This window comes from Columba livia, chromosome 2, assembly GCF_036013475.1.
Source record: "Columba livia isolate bColLiv1 breed racing homer chromosome 2, bColLiv1.pat.W.v2, whole genome shotgun sequence".
In the NCBI taxonomy this organism is placed as follows: domain Eukaryota; kingdom Metazoa; phylum Chordata; class Aves; order Columbiformes; family Columbidae; genus Columba; species Columba livia.
The window spans coordinates 41,884,249-41,891,965 of NC_088603.1; positions in this window are offsets into that span (position 1 = coordinate 41,884,249).

The following is a 7,717-nucleotide window of genomic DNA, read 5'->3' on the forward strand; positions in this document are numbered from 1 at the left end:
AAACTTCATTTGACACTAAGTATCAGAATCCCATTTATCTTGTTAATGAGTTCTAAAAGTAGTGAAGTCAGGTCTTTACCCGAAGACACAGGTATTTTTACGGGTTCTTCTATGTTCCTGTACCTTTTGAGGCATATCATACACTCTAAGTAACATGACATTATTCTGCTGAGTTCATTTATCTCTTGTGACTCATGATAAGGAAGCATGCAAGCTCCTTTTTTACTTTACGTCTTACCCTTAATTTATTGAAGGCATCTCTTAGTTCAAAGCCATGCACGTGCATTCCTCAGGTTTTCTAACCTTATTTTCTAGAATTTATCTTAAAAGATTCCAGACTCAGATCTGTGGGGCATGAGCAATGATGATGAAAGAGCATGCTAGCATAAAGACTGAAAATACAATTAAATTATTAAAGTCACAAAATAGCTAACTTTTCAGGGATCAATTACATATGTATTGTTTGTCGTGTCATTTAATTCTCAGAACACAATTTAAATTTTTCCTCACCTTTCCAATTGGAACAACAGCAACCAACCACCCTTTCTTTTCCAGCAGTTATCGTTAAAGTACAGCAAAGCCTGCCATCCTGCCCTTGATCTATGCTACTCCCATGCTGTTCATGACGGGATATCCCATGAACAGTAAGGCTGGTGTTCCTCCAGGGTTGTTGCCCACGCCAGGAACACAGCTTGCTAAGCAAGTTCTGCAACAGTAGCATGAAGATGCAAATAATATAATAGATTAAACTGCTTTTTAAATTCCCTTTAGACGAATTAGGATGTCAATGGGGTGGATGCTGTGCTTTTTTGCATTTTCACTTCCACAGGTCTTTGCAGATTATAAAAAGCAATAGTTAATCCTGCAAAAAGACATAAAATTAAAAAAAAATTTTAAAAAATTGTTCTCACTTCAGTGTTTGGGTCATCTTTTGGAGTTAAATTGGAAGTTTAGCAGCATTCATACCTTTACAACATATAACTGTAGCGTAGCATGCAAACATAATGAATGTATAAAGCTTTATGCAGTTCTTTGGGTTTCCAGTGCAATTTCTACAGAGGTTCTTCTGTAATGTTTCTACGAGGTGTGAGGAACAATTTTCCCAAGAAGTAGAATGTGCTGATTTAATTCAGTCAAGGGCATCATTGCCCTTTTGAACCATATGCATAAACATACTAAAACATCAGTTTCTAATGCTGGTCCTAACGGCCTTTTCTTGGAATGACTGCTGCTTCACTTCCCCCCGCTTTGTCCCTTCACCTCTCAGGCTACTGGGTGACAGTGAGTCGCAAAAAGATGTGAGGAACAGCCTGTGTTACCAGCAGTGGGCTCTGGCCAGTAGAGCTGCTGGGAACCACAATGATGCTGGGAACAGAGGAGATACCAGAGTGAGGGATGATTACTGAGGGGCACGATACTGGAATGATAACAGGTTGTGGATTCAGTTGTCCTGTGAACATACCACGGGTGTGAGGGTGAGAAAAAAGCAGGTAGGAATTGAAAATGGTACAAGGAGGTAGACAAAATCTCCCAACAACGAAGGCTGTGGCAGATTCAGAGGATCACATCCAAGCAACTCACTCAGCAGACTATCCTACTGTCATCCTCATGGCTTGCCTCCTCCCACCACTCACTGGAGAAGGAACAGCAACCACCATGGATGCAGGGTGGCTGTACGGGGCTGGAGTACAACAGGAAGCAAGGCAGAACCCAGGGGTGGTGTGGAAACCTCCAGACCTTACTTATGATTTACTTGTTGCCTTGATCTCCACTGCCGAGACTGCTTAGAAGGATGAAAACCACTAGTTTTCAAAGAAGGGGAATTTGGAAGGGCTTTAAACAGTGAAGGCGAGAGGGAGGGTTACCCTAGGAGGAAGCTGATACCACATGCTAATGAAATGAACAACTGCATTTGTAGAAAGGCTGCCAGGGAAGGGTTTGGCTAAATCTAAAACCTTCCAAAAGATGGCCAAAGCATCTCATTATGCTACACTGTAGAATACATCCATCTTAGTACTAATACAACTAATCCCAGGTTGCAGTGCTGTTTTTCTCATTCTAATACATATTAAATACAAAATCCACTGATGAGTACAGCCAGTGGTCACCCCTGCTTGGCTCACAAGCAACACTTACATGACTGGAGTGCCTTTTACATACAACTTTGTCTACAAAATATACCCAGGTTACAGATTTTGTGTTCAGTTCTTGGACTAGGTTCTAGTTGATTTCCGCTGAATTTGTTATCATGTGCCAGTAAGTCTCCTATTCTTTAAAAACAAATTATATTATTTCCTTTTATCTTTTTCCATACTCCCAATCTTTCAACCACTCTTTCACTAACACACATGTTGTCTCCATGCTCTGTTCGTGAATGGACTTTGTATTTTCCACTCAATATTTGCAAAGGGCCAAATTTCCTCACATTGACTGGTAATCAGTCCTGTATGTGAAATAAATGCAACAAAAAGTTTAAAAAAGGTAAATGTACTCTGGCAAGTGCTTGTTTCTTTTCAATGTCTGTTTCCTACAATGGATTTTGTTTCTGTGGGCCAGAAATGAACGTAAATCTCCTTGTGTCTTCAGAAGTTTATTTATATATTGGGACTGGATGAATGCCCATTTCTTCATATCTTTCTGTCATTCATTAAATCTTTTTCAGCAATACGCTAGTGTACAAATATGAATTACTGGCAAGCTTTAAAAATATGAAACAAAACTATAAAATAAAGCTGCAGAACATAGCTAGTCATCACACATAGTCAATAAAAATTGCAATGTCCCTAGCACTGAATGTGAACCCTGGGTTCTCAACCTTGTTAAAAAAAATCAAATGGATTTATTAAAAAAAAAAAAAATAATTATCAAAGACTGATTCCGAAGTAGAGAAATAACTGATACCATGGACAATATTGTCAGGGGCTGAGACAACTTCTTATAAAGGCAGTTCATACCTAGTTCTGACACTTAAGGCACTGGTTGCCTTTGCAAGGTTACATGGTCATAATACTTCCTCTAAAAAAAGGTTTATTAAAAAATGAAACAATTAGCTTAGTTTATTAAATAAACCCCCAAATGATGCAAATTTTACATGACTTTATCAGCATTAACACTACCTTAATTTTTCTGACCTCAAGTGTAAAAATCAAACCACAGCCTCTAACACTTCCTGTTTATGTTGTTACCTCCATTGTGGAGGTTTTGTTTTTTTAATTCCAATCTGTTATTTTAATCTTTTGGGGTCTGTTTTCTTTGAAACCATCATTGCTAACATCATGGAAATCAGCAAGTATACTTGGGCAGAAACTCCTACCCAACTAACTGAACAAAAGAAAACACTCAAATCAAAACCAGTTTGGGGCATGCTTCTTACTAAATCAAACCAGAACAGCTCCAGAATTCTTGATGCAGTCCACAAACAGGCATCTCCCTTTTGGCCAATAAAGTTTTACATCTTATTTCCAGTGGGGAGCTTTGTTTTTAATATCCCATATATTTCCCTTATGCTTTGGCTAAAAGCAAAAGCTGCTGCAGTTTAACTATGTTATTTTGACTTTTGATATAATGCAAGCATGAACACACATATATTAATTACCTTTTATCCTTCTCATCGCAATGGTAATGCAGAGGGAAGAAGCCAGCCTCTTTCCATTCTGTACTTTGCTGCTGTTTCCATCTGCTCTAAGAGGCTGCGATCAACTATTCCACCCACTTTACTAAGAGTTTGCTTAAACATTTCTCTTGGATGTCTTCATTTTCTTATGTCAGCTGGTTTCCTTATGACTGTTTCACAAGGGAGTCTGTATATTGTTATCCAAAGTGCTTATCTCAAGTAAGTCCAGCATTTCCTCCTGATTGTGATAGGGGTAAGCTGCTAGTTGATTTTCGGGGCGGGGGGGAAGTATGTTTCCCTGGGACTTCAAGGATACGGGAGACAAACACTGTATTATTGCAGTTCCAAGGATACGGAATAGCACATAGCACTATGTAATAAAAGATCAAATGGACAGAACATACACTGAAACACTACATTCAAGATGGATAGTGAAAAAATCTTTTCCCCCCATTTAGAAGATTTCTAACAGAAGGTCATGGGCAGCCAGTCCTTAGACTCAGCCCTTCAAGTCTCTGTAGGTGCTCAACAACACTGAAGTCTCACAGCCATTACAGATACTGTGCTCTTAAAACTCTTGGTTATAATATATCACTAAACACACTTTTTCCAAAATCAAAGACTCAGATTATTCACTAGAACAAAAAAGGAACAAAGCTGTATCAAGCAATAAGAGCCTGTTCTTAATCTTAAAATTGTTTCTATAGCTGAGACTAGTAAAAATAAATGATGTTTTAAAATGGATATTCCTTAAGTCTTAGACTGCTTTTCAAAAAAGCTGTTCAATGTTACAAGTATTTTTCTTCTACTGAAAATTTTCAATGACCTAAATATGAGACAAAGAAAACGGTCTCAAAAACAAGGCCAATCATGGAAGTTACTTTTGCCAGCATGACCATATGTAGTCCATTACATTTTCTTTCCCCATTAAATTTTATTAAGTCCTGATAATTTTTTTTTGGTTTCTGGGTGTCATCAGTTTTAATTACTACTGGTTTTTTTTTTTTTTTAACAAGTCTGAATAATTTTAATCTATCCCTTTTGTCTGCTCTTGCCAAATAAAAGAAACTAACCTAATTTTTGTATAGTATATTTACCATACAGTTGCAATCCTTTATATAAATAAAAAGCAAGTTAAAATGTATTTTAAATTAGATGGAAATGTGTATGAAAAGATAATACCGCAAAAACTGAAGCAGGCTAATCATATATGAAGTTAATAGCCTAATTACAAAGCTTACTATAAAAACAATGAAGCCCAAGAATAAATACAAAAATCTAAACAAAGGAAAAAACCTCTTACTCAGACAAGCAGTTCTCACTTAGACCCTTACACATTTCACAATACATGTACCTCTAAAATACACATACTCGAGGCTGTTTGACCTTGGCCTATTACTTAGCCATTTCTAAGTGTCTTATTATAGGATGAGAAGTCTCAAAATTAACAATTTCAGGGAAAAAGACAATAAAAACCTGTTAAAGATCTCCTATCCTTCTGGTTGGGTTCAATATTCAAGATTAGCAAAAAGCACATAATCTTATCCCAGATATTAGTGCTATTAGTCTTACATTCTACCTACACTGACAACATTATGTGATCTGCAATCGGTAAACATAATATCACTGATGGCTGTTTCAAGAGGCCATGAGCTGCAAGGCATAAAGCACTGCTGGTAAGGATAGTACTCCATAAAAAAACCCTTAAGAGCTAGCACAAAGTAAGCTGAACTATTGACAATAATGGTAACTTTTAAAAAATATTCAAAGTATACATAGGATCTAGGTCTCTTCCACCAACTGTGTTTATGTATGTCACCTGTCTGTATTTTGCTTGAGCCTCCATATGATTTGAAGCAACAACACCGAAGTTCTTTCAACATTGACACATTTTTAAGTTGCTGAATTGCTTACAGAACAGTGGCAAAATCTTAAATTCCGTCCAAAAACCACGAGTTTGAACCTATCATTGAAATTAGAGGTTTACTTTAAATAATGTCTGTACTAAGTTTTGACAAATACTATGAAGGTATATCAAACTCTTAACTGGTAGCATACTTCCATTTCTAGCTTAAGCAACCAAAGGTAAAGAGGTGGGAGTGTGGGCGTGGAAATATCAGATATCCTGATATCTGCCTGGAACAAACCTGCCCCCCTTGGAGTTCCTTTGTTTTGGCTTGTTTTGTTTTGAGCTGCAAGAACTCTGCAAATGGGTGTTCCCAGCTTCTGGCAGCCATATGTGCTGCTACCATCTGTTTTCATTCCACTGTGCTATGGAGACAAACATCCTTCATGTTTCATGTTCTACATTTCCTAATGTAGCACATAATAGGGATTATATCTAACATCTACGCCACTATATGCGAAAAATCTTCTGTGGATAACTGATGAGTAAAGGCAACAGATCATTACACAGGAGCAGATGAAATAGTCTTCATTACCTACTTCTCAGTGCAAGCATATAATTTATACTGAAGTTTGCTTGATCCCTGTACACCCGCGCTTTCTCTCAACGCTGCCTACAAGGGATTTCCTTCACATGGTTTAAAGATATATCTTCCCAGGACCTTCCTGGGGTATAGGAAATTACTACTACAGTTTTGTGGGTTGCCAATAGTGGTTGCTATTCTGCATACACCATTCAAAGTCAAAACAGGATATGAAGAAATAAACAGCTGTGTGATCAACTGTAGAGGGACAACAGCGCAGTACAACAAATATTTTGAGGAATTCTGTGCACAGGCTCCCACACCGAGCTGTTGGAAACCACACACTCCAAAATTAGCTCAGCCCCAAGCCTGGCAGTGTTCAAGAAGAGACTGGACAATGCCCTCAGACACATGGTGTGAGCTGTGGGGTTGTCCTATGCAGGGACAGGAGTTGGATTTGATGATCCATGTGGGCCCCTTCCAACTCAGGACATTGTATGATTCTAATTTGCAACCATTAAATGGATAGTATAATATTGATATAAAATTTGATTGAAAAAGATTCCATTGTTACACCCCAGTGCAGCTTTGGAAGGCACCCATGGCACATGGGACTGCCAGTAATAATTTAAAATACACCAAACTAAACTGATTTCTAGAAAATGTTGCTGGTTTTACCTATATTGACATTAAGCCATACATTTCTAGGCAACAGTGTTTTCCTTTCCACATTTAATATCCCCTTCTCAAACTTCTAGGCAGCCACATAAGTACTGGCTACATATGCCCTCATCAACACTTATTAATACAACTCAACCAGTATGTATTGTATCATCAGCAGCCTAACTTAATACTCATACTTTTAGAGCACATTGCAGCATAGATCATTCCACCATATAATACTCTAAATGATTATTATTATTAAGCAACTATCTCTGGTTTAAAAAAAATAAAAAAATATTAAGAGTTGTACTAAACCAGAGATCAATAGAGAAAAATCAGTGCCTTTAAAGCAGTTTACACATGAAGGAATTCAAAATGTTCACTGTTCACAGGATACTCCAAAAGACACCTGAAGGAGTTCCATTTAACTTTTTCAGATTAGGTCTGTTCAGTCTGAGGTTTTTATTCATTAATTCTTCCCTAAAATAAGCACTTTTATTCATCGAGTGTGATCTTAGAAATATAGAAGTACATACTGATTAATTAGATTGGGGAGGCATTTTTCAGTCTTTTTAATTAATTCAAACATTTAAATAATGAACTTCGACTACTCAGCTATTTGAGTGGATGATTTTATTAAGTTATCTGCAGCTATTACTCTTCTCCCAGAGATTATGACCAAAACTGTAAAAAAAAAAAAACCCAAAACAAAACAAACCCCGACTTCTCTATTACTACTTTTAAAATTTTTCTGTCTCCTGCTTTCAAATTAGCAAATGCAGTTAAGCTGTTCTGCAATTCCTTATACTCTTCTATTTTATGTATTACAACACAAGAAATAATTTGTCTCAAAGCAGTATCTTTTTCAACTAGCAAAGTCATTAAACGGAAACATTTTTGTTGATTGTTGTCACACTAAGGGTTTGGTTTGGTTGGTTTTTTTTTGCCTATTTTCTTCCAACATAGTATACAGATTAGTCTAAATACTTTTCTGTTGGGTTCCCACTCAAAA